This window comes from Dromaius novaehollandiae, chromosome 12, assembly GCF_036370855.1.
Source record: "Dromaius novaehollandiae isolate bDroNov1 chromosome 12, bDroNov1.hap1, whole genome shotgun sequence".
Taxonomy (NCBI): Eukaryota; Metazoa; Chordata; class Aves; order Casuariiformes; family Dromaiidae; genus Dromaius; species Dromaius novaehollandiae.
The window spans coordinates 23971230-23998599 of record NC_088109.1 but is presented as its reverse complement, the minus strand read 5'-3'; the positions used below and the strand labels follow the sequence as shown (position 1 = coordinate 23998599).

Sequence of the window (27370 nt, the reverse complement as noted above, 5' to 3'; positions counted from 1 at the left end):
CAGAAGGAGACCTGTACAGTCCATTAAACTCCACTCATACCTCTAGTTTATATAACTACACAAGAGGAATAAATGACTGCTTTATATCTCAGCTCTTCTTACAAATACATACAGAAATGGCATGCATCTCTCCATCGCTAATCTGTAACTGAAGTCACAGTTCTGTAGTCATAGTGCTGGGAAAGTCATTTTCAATCACAAAACTAAAGGACCAAATCCATACTTACCAGGTAAGTGGACAAGTACAGGTGAGCACAGGTGTGTGCAGGAGCTCAAACACACTGCCGTGTGAGCACAGAAATTTTCATTTCACCTAACGCGTTCATTGCATTGGGAATGCTGAGCTGTGCTTGTAATACAGCAGCGTTCAAGATGCTAAGTTTCCACCGAGGTGTAAATTAAATTCAAGAGAAGAACAAATGAAGAAAACCAAGCTGAAATAAAATTCACCTATTTCTAGACTAAAGATATGAGGGCAACATCTGCTTATGCAGTACTGTAGCTCAGAGATAGATCTGTGCTTTTAACCTTTTCTTTGTAATTTTTAAATTGGTAACAATCATTATTATCTGCTGATAATTTCCCTTCAATCTTGTCTTTGATGCAAGTCTAAAAAGGTAGACTGCAGTAACATCTCCATTATTAACTCTTAAATACAGATAGAGCTGTCAGCTGACCCTAATATTGCTAAAAGAGCATTAGGCAGCCTGGCAAAAGCCACATTTAGTTTGAAATGAGTACTGAAAATTGCCTCTGTCAGATGAATCTTTAATCTGTTTATAATCTGTTTCCTCTAAACAGCATTCATTTCTTACCTTGTATCATTTTCCACATCAATGCCATGCCACAGAGCTAAAAACATGTCCAAGAACAGTGGATTTTTCTAACTGAAATGTTTAAGAAACTGGCCTCAGTATAATTCAATCTACAGTTATTACAATAGCTCAAAAGCAATTCCTCAGTGAATGCACAGTGAAACCAAACGATACCAAAAGAACAAAACAAAAACCCTACCCCATCCCACAACTCCTGCTTCCTTTCCCAAACCGTTATAAAATGGTGCCCTGACCTGTACGCCAGACTTTTTCCCCACTCCGAGAGCCCCGAACGGATGCAGAGAGACTTTGCAACATACGGCAGAGCAACAGTCTGCGCGAAACAGGATAAAGCTTTTTAGCATCAACTGGAAGAAAAGCAAGTGCTGTGGACGCAGAGGTAGCATCATGGCCGTTCCCCACCCGCGCACCTTCCTAACAGTCCTCTAGCGTATCAGACAGGCAGAAATTAGGTTTCCTTTCACATACCTTCACCGTGTCTGCCAGGCTAGAACATAAGTAAATTAGCAAAAAACAATTTAGCCACTACAGAGAGCTTTGCAATAGCTGTCTTACTCTTGTAGTACAAAGTACACAGCACTTGTTTTCTTTCAGAAGCTACAGAAACTAAAAAAGAAGATATGTGCTTAGGTTTCATTATGATTATTTATGACCTATTTTAAGTATCTGATTATGCACCATTCACAGTAGTCAAGCTTAAGTCAAGCTTCTTATACCACACGCTCATTCAGGAAAGAGGTGGGATTTTAGCTCTCATTTGTTTGAGCTGTATCTGCCAAGTTACCTGAACTCTGAAATTGAATTCTGAGTTGTTGGTAGCACTAACGGAGAGGGGGATTTTTGTATCGGTGAGCACCAAGAACACCAGCGTGACCCTTCTCCAACAGGCATCAGAGCTGCACAGCGAAACACCTCCAGAAGGCCACCATAACGCAGGGGAATGGGCAAAACGGAGATAGGGAGACGGCGGCAAGCAGGCACTGCTGAACGTCCTCTTAATGCAGTCTGCATTAAGGCACAACTTGGTATTTGTGTCACTGATGCTCAGATAGGGAACTACCCAATCCATTTGGTACCTATCAGATAGCAGCGCTATCAGGGTAAAATCTTTATCTGCTCCGTGTCACCCTACGGGATAGGATATCTGGAATTCAAGCACTGCAGCAGGACTTTTTCTATTTTAGTTACTTCAGGAACGCAACGACCTTCTATCAGCATTTCACACAGACAAAATGCAAAAAAGCAAACAGTGAAAGAACTCAGCTCGGCAGCTACGTGGCAAAGGCAGAACGCCGCGCTGCCACGCTGAAGGTGGCAAGCCCGGAAAGGCGGCGGTCCTGGCAACAACGCTCTGTGCCATCGCACTCCGACACGGAAAACACTTGGGACTTTAATTGACAAAGCTAGTAATTATTATACTTTAAAATAATGGCAACTATTTATGGAGACAACACAATGCAGTAACTTATTTCCATCCACACCTGTGATAATTATGCCTGACTGATACAATAGTTGTTTGTTGAGATGCTACTACAATATTACATTTTCCCATGCATATTTAAGCAACATCTGAACTGCGTGTCTCACGAATGACAAAAACCCACTCTTCTCTGTATAGGTCTGATTCTGTCAGGTCCCCAACAACCAGCGCTGGGTCTTCAAAATCTTTTGGCGCCAGATGTAAATAAGGAACAGAGAAAAGGATACAAACCCTGATGAGAAATACAAGTGCCTGTAAAACCAGGCAAGTTTCTATATTGCTCCCAACTTCAAGACCACCTTTTCTGTTGATGTTCATCACTTCTCATCTCAACTACAGATATGTGAATGTTTTGTTAATATCTTTCTTATTGTAGGTCATATTCTCATTACATTTAGGGATGTTCTCTAAAAGATATCGAATGAGAGCCTATTACTGTACAGTTATTCAAATGTTTGGGGATCAACATTGCATTACCCAAGAACAGGCTTCCAGAGAAGGAACACTGGCAATGTACTGACAGAGTAAAACTCGGGCTATGTAAGATAAACTGTTCCTCTTCCCTTGATGTATCTAGGCCAGACAGAATTACAGCTATGTGAACATCTGGATCAAAACCAAAGTATTTAATATTTCCAAGAAACACAGTGACACGAGTGATATATTTTGATGTTTTACAGTGTCATCTCGTTTTATGGAATTTAGAGAACAGCATAAACTTTCTACAGTTTCACATCAGGAAAACACTGTTAAAGACTGCTAAAAAGAAAAAATAAGTCAAGTCAGAACTACACTGTCAGCAGTCTAAGTTTTGATTCAAAGATAAACTTCTTTGCTTAGAAAGGCCCAGTACTGTTTTTCTGAAGCTTCTGGTTCATTCCTCACTAGAAATGCTTCAGACTTGGCTCCAAGCCTTGAAATGACAACATAGTCATTGAAAAGAAAACAATCATTGGAATAATAAAATCTGGCAGCCCTCTCCCCCCCAACATTTAAAGTCCTTTAAAAAAGAAAAAAAAAGGATAAAGATGTAGGCAGGAAGGTTCCACAGCACTTTGGCGACTCAAGGTCTTGCAGAAGTTGTGTCACTGCCCTTTCCAACGTCACTTGGCACTACGACAAGAGATCGATTCTGTCATTTTTATAACTGCTCTAATTTTTCCTTAGTTGTGTAGAATTTGACAGTATGCTTGTCTGAATGAGAAAGAAGGGCAGGCAGAAATATCCAAATGTTAAACTGTAAGAAAGCACAAGAAAACTGCTTTACTTATCATTTTGCTATTCTTATGGAAACCCAGGAATAGATCTTCATTTGTTAGAGCCTTTAGGGGCAACACCTCATGAAATTTAGTCTTTAAAACTGAATTTAAACATATCTGTAAATTATACAGGAAAAAACTTTTGTTCCTGTACGACAGCACTCAAAACCAGACACGCTAAATAATGCGACTGTTACAAGTCTAGGCAATTTTATTTCCTATACAAAATAATCTTCCTTATGTAAAAACATTGATTAATCATTTTGTACCAGGAAAAATGAATCTTGTTCTAATTGTAGCAAAAATTTTCATTATTGACTAAAATGTCATTTTAAGTAAGACATTATGGAACCAAAAGATCATTTCTGCTCTTTCCAAATTAAGCTCAAAAACTTTAAACTGTAAGTAAAATGCCATATATTGCATTGGAATTAATTTCCAATAATAGCAGCTACTTTATATTGGTACAAACAAACTTTGTCTTAATTAGATTGACCTTTAAAAAGCTTCTCAGACATTTAAGAAATGTAAATACTTTAAAGTATGATTCATTCACATTCCTGTTTGCAAAGATAGAGCTATAAAAGCTTTAAAACATAGAACTTGGGCCAATTCCATCCCTTCTGCAGTTCTGCTCAGCCCAGCCAAGCTAGGTCTAGGATGAATTTGATCCCTTCCGATCGCACGACAGCATGGGGGCAATTCGGACAGCACATTTCCATCTGCACAGCTATGAAATGCAGCAAGAATTACAGCAAATAGCTACTTGCTAGATGTACAAACACTTGATGAGGGTTAAGATGAAGCAGCATCGCTGAACCGGAAGAGATATGGTTCACGTTATTTGCCACAGACTATGAATGTTAGTAAGATTTCTAGTGTTTAGCATGAACATAAGACTATGAGGTGTCTTTTCCTATGCAAATGTTCCATATAAACTATTCCCGAGTTTCAGGTGTGTGTTAACTTGTACAGTGTCCCACATGCAAGGCACATCTACGTGGACATCACGCAGGTTCTGTCTCAAAACTCCAGTTTTCTTCTCTTGGTGCTGAGCTTGTTTGCTAGAATGAGGAAAGGAATTTGACATAAGGGAATTTATTTCACTGGTTTATGAGGCCGTTTCACAGTATGTGGACCTCAGACATCAGAGGATGAAAAGAGCTCATGTTTCGATGCTCTGACTTGTGAGCTCATGCTCTCTCCGTCTCCTTTTCTGAGTGACCACTGCACAAACCTTGAGACCAGCAAAATAATAAATAATAGATTATCTTACCCAGCAAGTGGCTATGTACAGAAGGGCTGTAGAATTTGGCACAATAACAACAAACATAGTAATAAAAAGAACAACAAGATTTTGCCTGAAACTGAGAGCAACAACAGGGATGAACTATATACACATGTATATTTTACCAAGGTGTAGGAAAACCAGAGTATGATCCTTCAAATCACTACTTGGATACAGTGCTTTTGCATACCATTATAAAAAACAAGACAATCTTCTTCCTAATACTCCTGCCCAGGCTGCCTGGCGTGGGTAGCTCTCCCTTCAAAGGCAATTTGCACCCTAAAAATCCATGCACACCAGCCCAGCTCACCAGAACGCAGCACCGCTGCAGCAGGCACCGCGGCTGGCTTTCACCTGGCCCCCCTGCAGTGCCTGTTCTGCCTCGCCCCGTGCACATTACTGATCCCTCATTTGAAACCGTCAATTTAAAACATTCCTCTTACGAACTTCAGCTCTGATCAGCCTACAGAAACTGTGTACGCTCCTGGAAAAAACGGGACATTAAGGCTGCTAAGGACAAGCATCATCAGAACAACAGTGCATAAACTGGGCAGCCTACCATAGCTGGGAAAGGGAAACAAGCAGGTCAAGCACCGAGAACCAGAGGAAATGACCTTAACGAAGTCCGTCCGGGGACGGGCTGCCCGGCGTCTGATCAGCATTCAGCTCCACGGCCGCAGTCTGGGGGAGGAAACGCCAGGCACAAAACGGAAAGGAGGGAGACCAAAGAGCAGTGGGGAGAAAAACATCTTTCTTAATTCAGCCAGGGAGGAGATGGAAACCAGCAGTCTGCAGCCTTTTTGTCTTTTTTATGAGTCCTCTGGTCTGTGACCCACCCACTAATATATTTTCAGTATCACATATAATCTCTGAGAAGAAAGATCAGCGACCTACAAAGAAAACAGTCAGTACAAAAGGCACCGTCGAATCTTTTGCTGCATATTCCTACTGTTTCACAGGAACAGAGAGGGGCTTTGGGTGGGATTTTCAACAGCGCTCAGCGGATTTAGGTACGCAGTGATTTTCAGCAAGAGTTAGGCACCAATCTGCCTTTTACATCTTTGAAAATCTCCTTTTACTTGTAAGCTTTACGAGACAGATTGTGGTTTCCTAGGTGTCGTGTAGCTCCTTTGGCATTTGGGTGTTACTGCAACACAAAATACTAGCGAAAACTGGTTATTTTTCATCATCTAGCTTTTCCATCAGGTTTTTACAGCTTTTTTTAATAATGAAAAAGGATTTAGGAGGGAAAAAAGGAAGATTTTGTAAATACATACATATGCCCTGCTTTTATACATGCTTACAGGTTTTACAGGTTATCAGTGAGAAACTGAAAGCCTCCAGGCTTTTTTGGGTTTTTTTTTTGTTTTTTTTTTCTCTCCAGGGCTTCCATTTTTCAACCATGAAAACACCTGTGAAAACTGATTTTTTTTCAATTTTACTTTTAACCTTTTCCCAAGAGGAAAAAAAAATTAGCTTTAATAAAACAAGAAAATCACGTCCCGCTAACAGTGCCTCTGTACGAGGAGCAAGGACAGACAGGCTCTCGCGCGAGGATGGACACTGTATTTGCGGGCTACGTCCGCACGGCTTTTGGCCCCAAGCCAAAACACACCAGCCTCTTGGCCTTGGACCCCTGCACGAGAGCCCGAGGCAGGGCATCGAGCACAAGCGCTTGGGAAGAAGCTTCTCACCAGCAGTCCTGGGACCCCCTGAGAACACCTATCAACCAAAGCACAACCAAGCACGGCTGTAAAAGCAGGGCACTTTCATCTCCGATAAGCAACAGCTATTTGTAGGGACGCAGTATGTTAGGCGGCAGAGACTCGGATGTAATTACGTCTTCTAAGGTAGCACTTGCCTAGCAGCAACAGTTTCGGTTTCTAATTTCCATTAGTACTTTGCTGCAATGAGTTCGTAATGTGACAATAGCAGTAATATGATTAAAGATACACGATGAGAATTTCCTCACAACTCAAGTCTTATCGCACAGGGGGTGAACAGGAACAGAAACCCTGGCAATACTGTTTGCCTTCAGATGCATTTAACTGCTTTTCATGCTCCGGCATGAATTCAGTTTCAAACTTTTAAGTCAGTATTGGTGTGCACACACATGCAATTACCCACACTAATTTTTTTTTTCCCCAGACACTTCCTTCTCAGTGACAAAAAGAATACCAATTTTCAACAAGAAAAACCACTCATTTCTTAAGAGAATGCTTGTCCTAGGTGAAATAAATATGCAAAACAAGCCAGAATCAAGCATTCTTACTAGGCCGATTCCCTTCCACTCCTCTCAGGTCAAGCAAAGACAAGCAGTAGGAGGTAAGCCGCTATTTGCCTTGCCATGTGTCACCCTACCATAGGCATCCTCAAACCAGTTATCTCTTTCAAGTATCATTAAACCTAGCTATATTGAAAAATATCTTAAGATCACCCCATCTGTGGCGTTCTTGACCCGTGGTATTCGGGGGCATAGAAAGACTTCACCAAGACGCCACAGCAGCGCAGGCGTGCTCTCGGCACGCAGGCAGGCAGGGCTCCATCCTCCACAGGGCTTTAACACATTTATGGACTGAAACCTGTGCAAAACCTACAAAAAAATGCAGGGCTGTTCCTCCTGTGGAAAGCTGCATAAAACCCATGCTGGACTGCTCCATCCTAAATCCTTTGGAATCCACCGTGCCCCCCCGTACACTAGCACCTACCACCACGGGCACTTCCATCCACCAGTGCCATACTTGGAGGGCTAGGAGCAGGGCATTTGCACTGCAAGGTCTCCAACTGCTGTCCTGATACCTCTCAAATCTCTGCCAAGCTTCTAGAAAGTACAGTGAATGAACAGAGGAAAAAAAGGTATGAGATCCCTGGGATTTCAGGAAAAAAAAAAAAATCAAAGGAAATCCATGTGATCATTAATATATTGATTCTTTGATTCTTCCTGTCACATAGGAATTATTTCAGAAAGGACTAACAACCACATTCACAGATTAGCTATGGCAGTTCTAAAACATGCGCTAGTGCCTGAAGTTAAGAAGTTTCACTTTGCAAATGGAAACCAATAAATACCAAGAAATGTTGGCTTTGGTGAAAGAACACCTACGTATTTCATTTTCATATACTTAACTAATTTATTTTAGGTACTCTCAGTTCCGATTAACATGTATGATGTTGAAAAAAATGCCAACTTGCCTGCACTAGGCTGCTGTGAATCGCTCATCCTACATCTTTATGATGCTCTAACAGAAGAGTTCATGCAACTGAGGAAGACGACTGTGAAAACTTGCGGAAAACCACCAGCAGCACAGTTACAAGCAGAGACTGTGGAGGGTTTCAGGCTGATGTTAAGCACACTATCCCTCCGTTCCACTCGACCAGCATTCAGACCGGGACACAGACGTTACCTTTACGACATATCTGTTGTCAAGATTCCTGGGAGTACCTCGAGGTTCACGGGCTGATGCTACAGAAGGGAGCCCACCTACTGCAGTCCAAGCTCTCCCACACGCAGCGACACAAGCACGTAATGACAGCTGGCGTCTCCACGCTCTGCCGTCAGATCCAGAATAGTGGCGAGCAAAACTAACAGAGACAGTGAGTTAAATTCACAGGAGATTTGAACATACACATTGGAATTTAGGTGAAATGAATCCTTTAAAACTCCAGAAGAGCACTACTGAAAATAGCCACTGAACACGCAGGAACTGTTTCATGCAAACAACAGAAAACATCACGGCGCAAGGGGCAGAGTCTGGGTCTAGCTCTCCTAGATGGAAGCCCTTCACAGTGGCTTGCGGATTTATGCTCACTCTTTTCTGTATCTTCTCTTTTCAGCCTGATAAATTTTTAATTTTATAGCAATGACACATTTAAGAGGAGGGCTGGCCAATGCCACCAGTCAGAACAGCTTGTATTATGGTAATTACAGCAGTCCACGGGAGAAGACTTTCTTTTTTTAAAGCCTATAACGCAGAAGACAGGATTTTTGCTTCTTGAATAACAGCTCAAGCAAAACTGTACTAATAAAAAGAGGGAAGGATCAGTCTCCTCCTCCTTTTTCCACTCTGTTTTTAAACTGCAACAAATGGTGCCTTCAGTTCTCTCTGCTATTCACCTCCCAGCACTGAAAACTACGGTGTTTTGATTCAACACCCTTCTACGTGAGCATATCCATTTGGGTGCTTCATGCCGCACTCCCGTCTGCAAACCAAGCGGTTTGACTAGATCATGTCTCCCCTAATCTTTCCTCCTCTATTTCCGCTTCCAGACAGTTCTGAAGTAGAAGAAAAAGGACAATCTGGGTACCTTCTGTTACACACTTTTCCTTAAACTCCTGATGAAAAAAGTGTTATTGTACAATGTTACGTTTAAGATGTCTGAACAAAATGACAAAGCAGGTATTGTCATACAGATGTCCTAGATCCCCAGCCAGGTTTGGTCCTAAAGAAAGGGTCTCCATCTCCCCCATGTAAATTTGGCTACAGCAACCAGCTTTCATTTATTAGAAAATGGAGTTGTACTACAGAAAAATACAGTCCGTGCCTCACTTGTATACAGCCTTGCCTTGCGTAAGGTGCATCTGCTTTGTCCTATACATTACAGATGTGCACATCTCTATCTGTTTGCTCAAGAGGCATTTCCAAATTGCGAGTAAAGGCTGACTGAACACTGTATCTCAAAGGGCTGTGCAACTCCTTCAAAATAACACACGTGGGCTTTGCAACACAAGATGAATCCACAAGCCATCAGCTCCGCAAGCAGCATGGCACGATGTACTTCATTAACCACACATCCTGCTGCATTATTATTGCTAAATAATAATTCCTGCACCTATAACTCATTTAAAAACAGATACAGAGAATTGTCAAAGGAGAATATACAGGGCCCTCTGCTCTCCTCTGTACTGCGGTAAATCGCTAGCATTGAGAATGGCCTAGAGATCAGCTTTTCACTCTCGAGCTATTTAACTCTTCCCTCTTCCGCCCTCAGGTTGCCAGAAACAGTCACACCGCTCTCCTCCATCACGCAGGCCCTCCTTGAGGCTGCGAATCGCCAGGACCAGCTGCTGAACAACACCTGGAAGCAACCCAGTCAGGTCACCGGCATCCTTCCTTTCTCCCCTCCAAAGCTCCAGGCCAGCAAACACTTAGACGTGTGATTTCCTTAAAGTATGTAGACAGTACTGCTGAGTCACATAGGACTGCTCAGGTTATATGTGCACTAAGATTAAAATGTAGGAGAGCAAAACTCTGAGAATAAGATATTTGCAAGATCACACAGTTGCTTTTGCTTGAGGAGCACAACCACAATGCTATGGAATTGCAACTCTATTTTCTGTACCATGCCCACTACAACTTTCTTAAAAGCCACGAGTACAAGAAAGATACCTCACTTTTAATGTCCCAGGAAATTTTCTCATATGTACAGAGGTGACAAATTCAGTGGGTATTTTGCAGGCTACTTAAGCTTCTTCATTTGCTCCTGAAGACTCAAAGCGTCCCATCGCTTTTTGGAAGAGCCCTAAGCTCAGACAGTTAAGAAAGCTAAATACTGTGATGATTTAAGACATGATAAGGTTACAAAGTATGATCACTGAAATTCAAACATGGAAATACAGTCTGCATGGAAGCTTCTTATCACTAAATTCTGCTTCAATTGCACCAAAACATTAATTTAGGTTGCATTTTCAGCTAGTGTAAAAAGTAATGAAAAAAACAAACATGGCCAGATTCAATTCCTCATTGCCATAAACTGAGACAGGGCTAAGTTTATACAAGCTAATCACATGACAACATTACTCAAAACATTTCACATCTGTGTAGTTTTTTGTTCATGAGCTTCTTAAAGAACTTATCAAGCAATATATGAAATATAAAACTTTAATTAAACTTCAAACTAGACTAGTAAGTCCATACTAAGTTTATCAGCATCCTCTTAACCCCACAATAATACAATGATGTGTCCCCACAATGTCCCCAATAATAAATAATACATACTTGACTCTACAACAGAAAACACAGTAAAACAATTACCAGCAGCCTTCGTAAACTCCAAGAGCAGGGACTAGGTTTCATTAGTATTCCTACTTGTTAAGATAATAGAGCCTCACTGTAAATTACTGGTTATTGTCAAAGTAAATGGTACAGAACTGATTGCTTCTGGGTGCAGTATCAGACTTCACACTGCTATTTAACCTCATTCTCCTAGTTGCCAACACAGGCTGGAATAAATTGATCATGCAATGCTGGAAAAATTAATGTTTTGGTGTTACAAAGTTTGAAACATCAAGTAAAAGAGTAATTGCAGGTTCATTTGCCACTTTCAGAAGCTGAGGAACTTCTGGATCTTCTCACCACCACCTGCGTTGCCTCACGCTCGGAGTGCCGCACACAGCTGCAGCCTTCTGTTGCGGCTGTCCGTTCTGCCTACCACCGGGGCTTGAAAAGCTCTGGATGAACAAAGCCCAGAGTTCAATTCTAAGCACATCCTATGCACTACGTGTTACATTTCCACAAGTCTGAACACCTTTGATATAAATGATATACAGTTATTCTGAGATGCTGATACTACCAGGGAAACCTCAGTACAATGATGCCTCCTCCCCACCGCCCTACTTGGGGCCTAACCCGATGGCAGCAGTGACATTCGCATGGACTCTTTCTTCCAGCAAGGGACAGATGACATGAAACAAAGCACAGTGCTGGAGCCAAGCAGGGTGTCTCTGCACACAGGGTCTAAGAGTCTTTGGATACAAGGGAGAGATCTGCTGCAGAAGAAGAAAGCAATTGTACATTTTTGGATGATAAAAAGAAAGAGACAACAGCCCGAGCACCTGAGAACGAGGCAGCATCTCCCAGGAATACCTCTGCACTTCCCAACGAGATCAGACTAGTTTGGGAGTATGAGTGTTTGTAAGAGACAAAAATCCAAGGTTTCACTTACTGAACTCATCCCAGAACGCCTTCATTATTTAATACAATTTGTGTGATACTCCCAGGTCATGCTGCTATTTCACACTGCAGGGCCATTCATTTGCATTAACTCCATATATATGGGCTGTGGCCACGTACAGGGACAAAGGGGAAGCCAGCTCATCTTGTTAGAGTTCCCTGGATTTAACAAGGAAAAAAATCCCAGGTAAGTAACATAGGACTGTCTAGAACGCAAAGTGAAAAAGCTACTTTAACATGGTAATAATACTTGTTTAGGCAGTGGCCCACTAACACCCTAATTTATTCTGAGAACAAATTGGACATAGGAGAAATAAATCAAAACCTACCAAAATTAATGGGAGAACTCCCATTTACTTCCCTGCAGTTTGACTGTGATATTGGAATTCTCTACATCCTTTATAAAAAAGGAGTTAATGCTTTTTTTGCACCCTATGCACTTTCATCACTGTGGCACTAAAAAAGATGGCCAATTTCAGAAGAAACTATAGATGTGCAAGTATTTTTACATGATAATATTACTTCCCTGGTTGACTTTTCCTGGTAGGTTCATCCTTTCTTTTATCCTGTCTTGGTCCTTTACCATATAATAAAGATTAATTTTGAATTTCTGCTGATTGTATGATCTTGGATTTCATGAACAAAAGCCTCTTTTACAGGTGACATTAATATTCACACTGCCAGTCCTTAACATCCACTTTCAGAAAGGTTTAATAATTTTCTAAAACCTCTTGATTTTGTCACAATGAACTGCATTCAGGAGAACATGTCTGCTTGTCTTGGACTATGTCATTTACCTTGAGCTTTGCCTGGGTAACAAGCACTAGTCAAGTCTCTTATTCATTATGTCACTAATTGCAATTTCCTTTCCTATTATTTATAGCAGCTAACTTCCAACTGTGCAGACCAGAAACTTGGGGCAGGAGAGAAGTGGTATGAAAATGCTTTCTTTTGCTCTTCAGGTGCTTTCCATGCAACCCATTACCTTTTATCAAAAGGTGAACTTTATAAGTAGAGAAAGTGAATTAGGAGCCTGCTATTCCAAGCTTTTCACAACTTGGAATTGCATCCACTTCAGAGAGGGACGGATATTCGTCGCCGGGGGGGGGGGGGGGGGGTGTCAGGGAGGGGGAATAATACTAGGCTCCGAACATAAATTGAATAGTTTCCTTTGAAGCACTGCTCCTTTTGCCAAACCAGTCAGCGCTTCAAATAGAAAAGCTCCTTCCTCCAGAAACTAGGTGCAGATAACCCCTCTTGCAGAGAGGGCTCCTCACAGCAGGAACCCAAGGGAAGTTTCGGTGAAGAGTTTCTGGGATTAAAATATCCCATTTAAACAGGTCATAAGTGTTTGACGGGAGAGAAAAAAATAAATGGGAGTATATATCATTGAGCAGGCCCCTCAAATGAGGTCAGACAGAATATTTTTGGAGATTAATTCTGTTCTTGGTAAAGTTTAGAAAAGTTAATATGGGCCTGGAGGAAAGAAATTGGTCAAAAGTAAATAACAGTAGCTTTCTACAGCAGCTAAAATTAGATCAAAAATAATCTATTTAGTTGAATAGCCTGAAAACTGCAGTGCATGATGCAGAATCAACGTGAGGATCTCCCACCCACCTTCAGAGTGGCGAGCCTAGCCAGGACAGCAAATTGTGTGGTACTGGGCAAGAGCAAAATCAGGGATGTGCATCATATCCAGGTGCCCTTTCCCAACTGCCCAAATGGGTCACTGTGAAGATAATATAATGCTTCATGGGAAACTAAAATCAGTTCTTCTCTAGTCATCTTTTCTCAAGATCTCTAGCAAATTTGTTGAGTAGCAACAGAATTAGCTGTTCTCTAGATGACACATCATACTCCAATGTCAAGTCTCTGGTGATTTTGTACTGATAAAAATGGTTTGAACCACATTCTAAATATTTTGTTCCTTAAAATATTTAATAATCCACTAATTTATTATTCTGTACCGATCAAGAGATTTCAGAGAATCACACAGTAAGTTTCTGTAACAAAGTTGTTAGCGCTGGACATAGTTAACTTTGAGCAGGGCTGCTGTGGTGGCTTTGATCTCCCTTTTGTTTCATTGCCATTAGCAATGGAGGGGGTTTTTTCCTCATTTTTCCGCTGGTTGAGTACTGATGAGGTTAAGAGGATTATTCAGTAGCTGCATCCTACCACCTGCTCTCCTGATCCTTGGCTTTCATGGCTTTTAATACATTGTACACATACCTTGGGCTCAGTTATTATAAACACTGATAATCTTTTACTTCCTCAAGGCTTGTTTCCATCTTATTTGAAGATAGCTGCAATTACTCATCTTCTTTTAAGGTCTAATTTCTTTTTAGTTAAAGTCAACTTTCATCTCATTACTAATCTTTTATTTCAAAGGAGACTCGAAAGTTAAAGAGTGAGCAATGACATCTGTGGAAAATAATGACATCTGTGAAAAATACTTAATTGCTTTTTTGTATGAAAAGTTTTAGTTTGACTTCTGAATAACTAGAGCTCTATTCTGACACCAGCACTCAGCAGACCCTTCATCCCACCTCCTTCCCCATGCTTGCTGACAGGAGAAGGGTTTATATCCTGGTGTCGAAAGATCTTCTGCCTCCTCCTCCCATTTTATTTTACTTGCGTTTCCCCCCTCTGTTTCCCAGGTACGTTCCAGACTGGTGACAGCTGTTCATTTCAGCCTGCACAATCTGCGGTACTGGAACACTGGGATCAAGAAACTTTTCAGTTCTGTAGATCTACATGTGGATGATAGCATTAAATAGCAATTCATCTTCTGAATTTGCAATATAAAAAAAAATTACAATAGTATCCGTCAAGCTCCATGTCCAAATTAGAACTAAAAAAAATTAATTATTGGGGTTCTGCTTGCCTTTTTTCTCCTTCCCCCGCCCCAAAGTTCTACTTTCACAAGGCAAATCCTCAATTTAAGTTGGCTCGATTTATGGCCAAAGGGCCCTTTTGACAATGAAAATGTTTTTTCTTTTCTAAAGATTTCTACTGGATGGAATTGGCATGTGTTAGTTGCTTTTTGTCCTCCTGTTCTAATGACGCAGGAACATCTAGATCCACCTTTGCAGAACAGGTGAATATTAAGTTCACCAAGTGTCATGCAGTATCCATATGATTATTTGTGCTACATACACCAGTCACATAAGTTACATATTTGTAGGTTATGTACATAATTTATTCATTTTAACTCTGAATCAATGGATTGACTTTAAGGCCAAAACCATCTGCCTTATAGCCATTTCTTGTTGTACTGGTAGCAGATAAGATTGTATATACAGAATGAAAGTCTCACCTATTCCAAATGGTGATTTGTTTTTAGAAGTCACTCCCCAATGGCAACTAGTAACTTATTCAGGCCTGTCTGTTCTGCTCTTGCTCTTCCGATTTGCTCCTGGAGGGACACTAAGATCTCCTGACACCAGCCTATCATTCCCCCCCTCTCCTGATACAGGCAGCGCTTCCATACCTGCTGTTGCAAGGAGCCACCTCCCTCAGGGAATGGTTGAAATGCCGCACTGCAATCTGCTGTTCTTGGCCAAACCAATCTGCTTTGAAGTGAGAACTGCCTCTTCCCGACTTTGAAGCCCATCGCTATGGCCTGAATCCCAGCGTGCTGAGAAAATCCAGGGTCCTCCAACTGCACCCTTGGCTGAAAGCTTATGGCAGATTCCTCATAAGCACTCTTCAGCCTGAAACCTTCACCACTTCCAGTGAAACGCCCAGCAGTTCTTGCAGCCTCTCCTCCTACACCGCCAGTAAGCACAAGCCCCACGCCGACTGTCTGTGTGCACCTGCCCCATCCTGCAGCATGACAGACAACTGAGCAGTAGGGAAAGATCCCGGTACCTTGAACTGACCCTGGCCCTTCCCTTCCCTTCACCTCAGGGGCTATGTCTATTTAAATGAATGGATCAATTCTCTATGGCTCTGTGCTCTTAAATGAGCTGTTTAGGTATCATCACGACATGGACAAAAAGCCATTCCCATAACACAATGGCATAAAAATGCATATTTACACTCACCCTGCACACATGCTGGCTGCTCTCAGAAGTGTGTGTGTCTCTTCCAAAGGCCTGAAACCTCCTTTCTCTCCCAGACACAACTCCAGAGAGCTAAAGGCAAAATCCATCTCACCTAATTTTAGAGAGCTAACATGGCTCCACAGGCTCAAAATGCTCCCGAGGGGGCAAGAGACACTTCTGGAGAGCTCCTCTCACCCTCAAATACATGAGCTCACGCAGGGGATGAACCACTTCTGGAGGTGTCTGCTCCACTGACTACAGAAAGCTATAAATAACTAGCTTCAAGTCAGTCACCTAAGTTGGAAATGGACAAAGTTAAATGAGAAAAATGCTGCATTAAGAGAAAAATACATCAGAGAGGCTGACTGTAATGCACCATAACTAAAAACGAGTCTATACACTGCCAGAAAAGCATTTCCATCCCCAAAATGAATCTTTAGAAGCAAAGGTGTGAAGTAATAGGCTTATCAGAAGGGTAAGAAAGCCATGTAATCCGTAGACACAGTAAGACATTTGGTAAAATAAAATATATAATATGACACTACACATCTATGGGATACTAACACCTAGACCTCTCCCCTAATCCACCATCTTTAATGAAGTTATAGTTTTCACTATGAAAAGGTTTTGCATCCCCCTCCAAATCATTTCTTACATTTCAATCTTCTGTAAGTTTACATGTTTCACATCAAAAATTATCACTGACCTGAAGTTGATGGGCTATCTGCTAGAAAGGTGGTATTTTTATTACTAAGTTAATTACCATCTTCATGGAACAATTTCCTAACTTCATGCAGTTGTAAAATAGGAAATGAAAAATACAGGCAGTGCAGAATCCACAAAGCCTACACAAAGGCTTCTGTATGACTAATTGGTCTGAAATTTAATCAGTTAAATTTGTTTCATGTTTTTTTTGATAAGATTATCTTAATTACTTTTACAATATCTAAAAAGGAGAAATAAAAACCAATCTGCTAAAGGGGAAAACAAATTTACAGCTCTACTGAGAGAAAGGAAAATGGGCGGGGATACAAGTCTGTTGATTAGGCTATATAAAGCCCAACTTCTATACCTTCAGCATGATCTAAAGTTTCCTAATAGTCAGGAATGTGTTGAACTCTTCAGAAATTTGAGCTTGTGACTGATGAAGTTATACCTTTTTCTGGTCCTCATCATCTTTAAATTATGCAAAACTGTGCCAAAAGGAGGGCAAGGACTGTATGTTCCATCAACACTGCCCTTACGGGGCACTAGTTCTTACAGCGCATTTAATTCTGTGGTTGATACAGTCTCTACTATTGAGAGAAAAACATGCAGTTTGAAACAGGTTTAAAACATGAGAGAGATTTCACCTGCAATATCAAAGGCCCCACAGAGACAAATCTCACAAGTAGGGAATCCAACAGTACTTTCATTTTTTCCTTGTCTCAGACTAAAGAGCAAGTTGGGTAATGGATGCCTAAGTCACCAAAAGCCGAAGTCAAGCCCAGAGCAACTCCTGGAATCTCTGTTATTATCTATTTTTGAATTTGTCTCAAGAATTGCTTTTATTCTCGAAACACCACATCAATTACCATATTCCTGTAACATCTAACATACAAACAGCAGGAAGAAGGCAGTGCTACACATGAGAAGCACTGAGCTCCCCAGCAAAGACCACAGTAAAGCCTGAGCCGATCTTTGGAGCCCATGTACAACACGGCAAGTCCATCCTGCCAAAGCACTGCCCAGTAATAATTCAGTTGCACTGCCCCACAGCAAACAAGGATTCAGGTTTATTTTCACTTATCACTGTTAAGCTCTATGAGCTCCCTGCTGAAAACACAGGTGACAGATTTGGGCTCCTCTGTCTTCATAGAGACCAAGCTATTGGAGAATTCATTATCCAAGACCTTCAGCCCAGAATGGACTTGGCCCAACTAAACCGAACTTTCCTTGCACCTTGCTCTGGAGTCTCTCTTAGGCTCTCCTGCACGCAAATGCTCCAGAAAGTCAAGGCAAAACAGCTCTTTGTGTGAGATCAGATAAAAGAACCTCAACATGTCAAAGCAGTTTTACTTTCTCACTTGCAAGCTTGTTTTCAGCACGGCACATGCTCATTTACCCTATTTCATCAGGACAAAAGTACTCCCTGGAGAGACTATCACTGCAATGGCTTATATGGTGTCTTGTCTGTGGAGGGACTACTATTCCCGTGCAGGCTTGTGATACTGTGGCATTATTTTGACATTATTTTACAGGAGATTTGGGGTTGTCTCCTCCAAACTCAATTCAACAAACTGCAGACTTCAGTATTCAGACACAAAACAAGTTAAGAGACAGCAGTCTACCTAAGTGCTTAGGAAGCTTTAAAAGACCTCTGCAGATTAATTCCTCTCTTTTTACAAAGCCAACTGCTCGACAAGTCTCTGAATAAAAAAGGAAACACTTGAAAATCAGATATGGACTCTGGTGTTGGAGCCAAATGAAATTACTTAGTGGTAGAGTAAAAGCTGTTTGTTTTTGTTTTGATAGAAGGGTTTCCAATGTTTCCAAACATAACTTTTGATAAGTACATAATTTCTATGAAATTAGAAGTCAAAATTAAATGTTTGTACTTTGTTTCAATTATGTCAAAATTTCATTTTCATAAAACAAACATTGCTTTGATTCCTCTTCAATACAATTTCAATACAAAGCTTCATTATCTAAATGAAAAAAATCTGATAGTTCTGCATTAGCTTGAAGACTCTCATGTAAGAGTAATTTTAGGTTTGGTTTCTTTTAGCACAAAAGCAAGATTTGAGTGCCAGAACTTTCCCTGCAATAGAAATTTGATTTTCCAGATAATTCTTACATTGTATTATCTTAAATCTGTACTCTTTTAGGCAAACAGCCACTTGAATTCTGTTTATTCAGCACTACTGCAGGTCTCAGCATTATCCACTGACTTAGGCAACACAAATACATTAAGAGCAGTGAGATGACGATTTTCACAAAAAGAGAAAAAACAAGTGATGAAAAATGTCTTATCTGAATGCCCTGAAATCAAAGAGCTATGGATATGCACGCATGCTGAGTGATAGCCCACCTTTCCAAAATGAACTGAGGAATCTGAACTGACTAAAGTTTAATTATGCTTCAGATCTACATCCAACAAGTGCAAGATGGAAATGACAAGAAATGCATTGTGATCCCAAAACTTTTGATCTTTCAGGCCTAGAAATCAAGGAAAGAAGAGACCTCAGAAATGTTACATCACAGTATTCACTCAAGAGTATTTAATTGAAGCCTGGACACTTGAGCCTCATTCTCCTCATGTGATTTCTGGTCCCTATGATAAATAATGCACAGAGATGCGCTACAGATGGAAGGCAGTTTTCTTGTTGCAGTCTATAAATGAATCAGGTAACCTGACTATAGCTAGATGCCTTTAAATAAGCTGGCAATGCCCGTGTTTTCTAGAACAGCTCTCAGCAGTTTTGATTCTCCAGACACATAACAGACAGGAGTCGTGCATTAATCACCATGCAACATTCTTAATCAACAGACTACAAAATTCTTAGTCAAGCTCTTGATCACAGGCTTAATCATGTCTAGCCCAAACCAATTCACCTTATTAAGTGGGATTCATTAAAAAAAAGGCTCTATCACATTATCAGATGCTTTTAAAATATACTTTAGTGACAAACAAAATCCAGTTGGAACAATCACTATGGGGCAAAGACTGTACTTAATCAGATAGGATGGACATCTGTGGCTTTGCATGAACTAAAGAGGACTCTACTGCTACAGTTTCATAGTTTGTATCACGAGCTGCTTCTGAAGACCCTAGTGATGTCCACTCTTCTAGCAAAGAGAGCAAACTTGATGAAGTAATGAAAACTTAAAATATTTTTCATGCAGTTGTAAAACTTCATAAGTCATCTGGGGGTAAGTGATAATTGGAAGAGTAATTATAGCTCTCTCAGGATGCTCAGGCATGCCACCGTCTAGCTAGCTTAAATACTGAGCTTAGCAGATAACATGCCGTTTTCTCGTTCAGACATACGACAGCTCTCAGCAACTGCACAGGGACAGCACCTAGGGAGCTCCCGGGGCTGAGGGCAGGCTTTGAACCTGTGCATGTGCAACTAACTGCATTCTCTCTACCAGAAATAGGCAACGGTCTCTATGTACATTACGACTGAATATGCTGGACCCAAATACTAGATCACCATTTTCCCCTGTTGCACTAAAAGCAGTGGGACATGCGCATATTCTGGAAAAATTCACTATGAAATTATCCCCCTCCACCCCACAAGTTTTTATGTAACTGTGGGGAGGGGTAGCATAATTTTGATCACTTGATATCTGAAAGGATGAATTCAATATTACTAATATAGAGTCGATCAAGATGCACAGACAAGTACTCAAATTAAACACTGGGATGGAAAGAGAATAAGGCTTTTTTTTTTCTTTTTTAATCAAATGTAGCTAGATAACCCTTCCTGATGGGCAGCTTGGAAGCCCAGGCTGACTCTTTGGTAAATCACTATGGTTTCTAGAACTCTAGGATAAGGTACTCACTACAACAGATTAGTACTTAAAACTAATTGGTTTTTCTACATAGCAAGAGGAGATGAAAGGGAATCAGAAGAATATCAAAATATGTTGACAACCGAGAAATTCACATTCATCCAACACATGATATGCTCTAAATACAACTGAACTCCTTCAACAATTATGAATGAGCGGTGACTATCTGAGAAATAATATCTTTTTAACATTCATTAGAAGATTTATACCACTCAAAAGTTGTGGTACAAAAGGAATTTGCAGTCTTTGAAAATTAAATACAAGCTTGTACCTGATTTACTACAGAGATGTTATAATCAATAATAGAACTGAAGCTTAAAAGCATACATCTCATTCGACAGCACAGCATCTTCTTTTTCTGCCCTCACTGCAACAGCTAACTTCTGATCTGTGCTACCTCCTGTAATAAGAGCTACTTTCTGCCAAAAAGGAGATATCTCTTCCTATTAAGTAATTTTTTCCCCCCTCTTAACTGAATACCTTGGTAGATTTAATAGTGCTCTTTCACCCTGTTTTGTGTGTGTGTAGAGTCTAATCTCACTTTCTAAGCTGAATTAAAAAAAATATATCCAAGAATTGTTTTGAACTGACACTCCAGAAGCAGGAGCAAAAACATCATCTCCAAAAGCCTGTCTTCACGAGTTACCCTGGTTAATTAGCCAAGGCATATTCTTTCTTTATCCATGACAAAGCCTTACCACTTCGATCTTTCAGGTCCCAATCAGATGGATGTTCACTCTGGGTTTTTTGGTCATTAAGACTTCCTATTTGGTAGGGTCTCACAGGGCATCTGGGTCTTCAAGCTAAGAATCCCTTTTCTTTAAACTGTGCCATTTGATTTTGTCCAGTTGTGTTTTACTCCCATGTCTTTGAACAGGAGCACTGATATTTCATTTCAAATACCGCACAGCTATGTTTATGTGCCATTCGTTATAAGTCTGCTTTCCACCTCATGATCTCTAAATACATCTCCATAAACTACAATAACGTTATCCAGGACATGGTCTAAAAGAAGCAACTCCCTGTCCCTGTGTAAAGGCCCGTTGAGAAAGTGGCTGACATTTTCTTATCTGATAACTAGGCATGTTATGTGTATGAAATTGCCCACTTGTGGGCTGACCTTCAACTAAGACTCCCAGGGCCAGCTGCATACCACGAGTCTACAGTTTGGCAGATAGCACGCTGCATTAACAAAAAGGTCTGGTTAACAAAAAAAAATGTTGCATAGAAGGATTGATCTTATTTCCTGAATAATGCAACAAAAACAGTGGCTACCTTTACAGCTTTCATTAGCATAGATCTAGAAGCCAAATCTCAAGTTAAGAAAAAAAGATACTTAAAGGTGATATTTAGGAGGAAGTCTTGAAATTGTGTATGGAATACTTTTTATGAAAAAAAGCTTATTCTTAGAGTAATGAGCAAAATGAAATTACTGCTTCGCTTTTCTCCTTCAAACTGAATTCTCTAGCTGATAAGTACTGTAGCTGAAATTACTTCGTTTCAGTATTGTTCAAATATATTGTATACATACTGCAAGTTAAATTTACTGCTGGTATTCAGCACTGCAATGACTCCATATACCACATACAGATACACAGTGCACAGAATAATTATACATAGGAATATCATTTCTAAGCTTCATACTCCATCTGCAACCTTGCTCAGCAGGTTTTGTGTCTAACAACACAGCCATCACTTTCTTCCCAAATCTGATTTGATCGGGTCATTTTTTAGGGAGGGGTTACCTGCTAGTATTTTCACAGTAGAGGAAAAAATACATTAGCAGGCCAGCCTAGCACGTTTATCATTATTCTAAACCATTCATAATTAATTTCATCAAAACACTAGTGTTATTTTGTGTGTCTTAACTAATATATATACACACACACAGACACTAATACATATATGTGTATATATATGTGTGTGTGTGTGTATATATATATATATATATATATATATATATATATATATATATATATATATATATATATATATATATATATATATATATATATATATATTCCTCAAGTGTGTGAGAGAGGTTGAGAGAGCTTACTTCTGGTAATTACTGAAGAAATTTCACAGGACTTTTGTAATTTTTTCTTCCAAAATAACTTGGGCCTTCTTCCACATCTTCAAAATCTCACAAAATTTTACACTGCTAACTATTGCATTCTTGTCTTTTACTATGCCCACATCCACCTTTCACCTGTATTTTCAGCTTGTGCTGCATTACTTGTAACATCCTTCATATCCGCAATACTAATTGTCAATTGAATCACTACCAGTGAAAATTACTATTTTAATCCAAAGCTGTTCCAACAAAGAAAATCTAGAAAGCCAACACAGATATATATTTCACCCTAATTTTGCACAGATATCATTTGAAGTGCTTTGTACACAATCTGTGGCATCTGTCAGATAAAGCTTCTGCAGGTCTCTGAGCAGCGAGTACGCAAATGGCTCCCGCAGCAGTGGAGCAGAAGACGCTTCCCCGCCTTGGGGAATGCTTGGGGGGGGGGGGCGGGGGCACAGTTTGTCATTTAAGATCAATTTGAGTTCAAAAATGCCATTCTTCTGAACAGGCCTGAACGCAGCTAAATTCAAGCGGACGAGGCTGAGCTGTGGAAGTCAGTGTACGAGGTGCCGTGGCCGCCCCGGGCTACCCGCTGCAGAGCCCCCTCCGGAGGGGGGCACCTCCGGCCCCCGGCGCCCCGCCACCTCCACCCTTGGGGCACCGCACGCCAGCACGCGCTGCTCGCCGGGGCCCACCTACGCCCATCGGCCAAAGCTGTTTCTGAACGTGGTTGTATTCCAATTCGGCCCTATTTGATGGGCAGCCCACGCTGATCAATCTCGCCACATTAACGCTGTCTGTGATCTGCATGGTCTTTTCCTTCCAAAACGCATGTCTAATTCCTCCCTTAAAAACGTTCACAGCCGCAGCGTCTGTTGTACCTCTGCCAACACACAGCAATTAGCCTAAGCATTTTCTCTGCTTCTTTGGGTCCCACCTCTTCTTGGCTTCAGCTAACTTTTCCCACAGAGTTATGCGAGATAGGAAACACTTAATCCAATTTAGCTCACACACAAATTAAGTACTAGGGTAACAAAACATACAACAAAAAATGAATCAGGATGCTGGGTCAAATTCTCATTCCCTTTAAATTCAGTTCATTCAAAAGCAGAATTTGACCCCAAGTAATTAACAGTGTGCCAGCAAACACAGTGCCTACAAAAGCACTTCTAAACAAATGTGCTTTCAAAGATTTTTTTGAAGCTATAAAAATAGCAGTGCTCATACTTACATCATTAATTTTCAAAACATTTAATACATATGTTCATCATACAACTACAAGACTGACACCAGTCACAACCTTCCCGCCAATATGCCAATTCTGATTTTCAAAGATATCTGAAAAAAGTTTAAATTTTTTACTCAAGTACACAGTGGTGCTTTCCAGATCCTCTACAATACCACATCTGCCAACTTTCCATTTTAACAGGATAAAACATTTATGCTCAAAATCTTTCTATAAAGTATTTTATAAAATTTAAGAGTCTGAATCATTTTCCTGTGCAATTCCCACAGAAGTCCCAAGCTGTACAACTCTCACATAGCAGCCCCGGATCCTGGAAAAAGGAAAGATTTGCTCTGCAAGTCCAGCAACTGCTCGGGTGAGAGGAAGCTGCTTTCTCTGCCTAATTCCAGCGCAGGAGATCATCTATTCCCAGTCCATTCTGCTTGCTGCAATTATAAATATGCCCATGTACTGCAGAACAGCTTGCTCTTTTATTGAAAACCAGTCTTTTAGTTTGAGTATCTTTAATCTCGTTAAAACACTGAAATTTCAATGGTCTCATATGTAGGTGTTAAAGAATCAATGCATATTTTCTGTAGGAAGGTCATTTAGATATGAAAGTCTGCTTCCAGAATCCATACCAACTTCGCCTTTTTAAGGCTGTCTGAACACTGAAGGCTATTGAAATTGAAAAGGAAAATTTTGTTTAGATACATTTACTTTTTGACAATAACTAATCTAATACATATTTGGCTTTAATCATGCTGCCTGACACCAACAAGAAAACGGTCACTTTATTCCTTTATCATTATCGCAATGAATAAAATCGACCTCTGAGACTACAAACGCTTTCTCCACTGTAAGTAAACAACAAAGCGTAACAGGCTATAGAGTTATCAGGAGATAATCACATCCTTGGGACGTTTACAGGGCATGATAAGTACCACTGCCAGAATATGATTATCTTCTGATAACAAGAATCCCTGGAGTTTTCAGGCTGCTGTAGAAAAACTCATTACGGGGATGAAAACCTGTATTTATTGTTCTTGAGCAGGAAGTTGGCAGGTGAGAGCGATACGCAGCAGTTACGCCGGAGCACTTCATTTCAGAGCCAGCTCTCTAGGTGACCACCCAGACGCCAAGGCAACTTGTTAGTTATTCTCCGCTAAAACTGCTTGGGATACCTAGAGTAGCAGCACGCACAGCATTTAACCTCCTCCCACAGAGCCCGACTGATAGATTGAGATGCAGCCACTTCTGGAGAGAATGAAGTTGCACATGAGCATCAAAATAAACAAACATCCACCTCCCCAAAGAAATCGGTATAGGAGTATAGGATGGTCTTGTGGATAATGATTCAAGTCCTTGCAAATTCTATCACCATATCCGCCCCAGAGGCCTTTGGAAGAAACATGTAATCTTTCTCAGTGCCCTTATAATCAGGATATAAATAACAAGCCTGAACGTGAAATGGTTTTCCTCTCCTGCCAACAGAGTCTCGGTTCCACAAAGAAATCCGTCTCCTGCCAATGCATTCGAGGCTACAAAAACAAAAGCAGTCTGTTCTGGGACAACCTCCTCCCCCAGAGGACTTCTTGCAAGTGAAGGTCATTGGTTTCAGAACAGCCATTCACTCGCATGGCTGAAGTTACACTAACATGGTTCTACTGTTGATTAACCCTGACAAAAAACTGGCATGGGAGACACTATTCTTATCTCTCTTCCCCCATTTCCAGTGCTGGGCTCCCCCATACAAGAGACACTGACCTTCTGGAGCAAGTCCAGCTACGGTGCTACAAAGATGACTAAGGGGCTGGAGCCCATCTTACCAGGAGAGGCCAAAGGAGCCAGGACTGTTCAGCCTGAAGAAGGTGGCTCAGGGAGACCTTACCCGTGTGTGTAACTACCTGATGGGGGGTAATAAAGACGACAGAGCCTTCCGTCACTGCGAGGGTGACTGAGCACTGGAGCAGGCTGCCCAGAGAGGTTCTGGCATCTCCATCCTCACAGAGAGGCTCAAAACTCACCTGGACACAGTCCTCGGTAACCTGCTCTAGCTGCCCCTGCTCGAGCAGCAGACTGGACCAGACGATCTCCAGAGGTCCCTGCCAACCTCAGCCATTCTTCGATACACTCGAAAGAAAATTTTCCCAATGAAAACCAAAGTGAAAAACTTCCGGTCAGTACTATACTAACTGTATTTCACTCAGCAAAATGTCAAGTGTATATATCTGGACAAGAGGTTTTTTGCATGATAATCTTCTCTTGTGAGTACCTGAAGGCACTTGGGACTCGAACTATGCACCAAAGGCATGAATTTACCTGCAGAGAAAGAAATGTCCTCTCTGCTCTTAACCCAAGAACGTTACTCTCCTCCTCAAGCCCCAGTGCATTACACGGGTATGATATAAGTGGGATGCAAGCAGTTTGTCCTTTTGTTTGCTTGTTCAAGATTCATTCCCGAGTTTATGCAGAACTATCTCAAGCTGGCTTCTCATGCAGTCTCATTCCAGGTAGAAACTGTTAGAGACTCTTCCAGAGGCCATTTCAGGCAGTAACAGAGCGTTTCGCCCTGCAGCAGCTGAATTGCAAGAAGTGCTGTGGCATCCAGAAAAATACACAAGAGTTTACACCTCCCTAAACTACTCTCCCTTCCCAATTTTCTTCAGTATTACTGAATGGGTATTCACGAACGCTCAACTCTTCACGTAGTTTATTTTCATTAAGTGGCTACTTGGACACTGTCAGACTGCAAACTCTCCTTTCATGCAACAAGGAAAGGGGTATGAATTACTCATAGTATACAGAAACAACCTAAAAATCATCTCTAAATTATTATGCATAATAGGCAGAAGCATTAGCAGATGTTATTTCATGGGTCTTTATCTCCTCTGGGGGAAAGGGAAGAAAGTAAGTTCCTAATTTCAGCACAAGGAGTAAATTTGTTCCATGCCGCCTCTGAGCTGTATGCAGTCATGCCTTCCGGTACAGGGCTTTCTGTATCGCTTCTTAGGTTGAATAAAATACAACGCTCCCTTCACCACACAGTTTGCTCAAAATTAAGGGATTAAAATCCTGAGAATCTGTCCAACAACCTGTGATTAACTGCAGCCAAGCTACCTGTCTGGAAACAACAGAGGCTCCCTGATCACCTATGGCTCATTTGCTCCTGGGTCCAGAAGTGCGCAGCTGAGATGGAAACAGTATGCAAGGAAATCATTATCCTGGACCCCTAGTTGACGCCTGGCCGCCTATGCTGAATTTCCCACGCACCAGAACATTGCCTTTCCGTTGCTGGAGACGCCACTCACGATCGCAGGAACTTCGGGTATGATCGTGATTCCCTTTTGCTGCTCCGCTCTGCACAACACTCTACCCAAGGGCTCCGCTGCTGGAAGGCCAGCCTGGGTCCACCTCCCGCATGTGCGAGTATCTGCTCAAGCGGCTTATTCCTGCACTGTGCTGTAAATCGGCAACGTAATAACTCTGCAGGTAGCCACCCTCCCTCTCACCTAACAGAGAGCTAACTTGAGCTGTTCCACAGGCAGTAAATAAGTTCACCTAAAGACCAAATTGCTCACAAGAGCCACTAGCCAGATTATCATTGTAAACCAAGTGATTCAATTCTCCACTATTATGGATTACGTTTCTG

At 41.2% G+C, this 27370-nt stretch overlaps 1 protein-coding gene across 4 annotated transcripts in view; it reads right to left on the bottom strand.

The window, feature by feature from the left end:
* Window positions 1-27370, bottom strand: part of LOC112989685 (contactin-4) — a 355336-nt gene that overhangs the window by 246428 nt on the left and 81538 nt on the right. The window contains exon 1 of one of the 4 annotated variants that reach the window (XM_064519226.1): window positions 11806-11824. The exons of the other annotated variants lie outside the window; for them this stretch is intronic. The gene's annotated coding sequence lies outside the window, so the exon portion shown is untranslated. Of the gene's footprint in view, window positions 1-11805; window positions 11825-27370 lie in introns of those variants that run through there. 4 annotated transcript variants of the gene reach the window in all.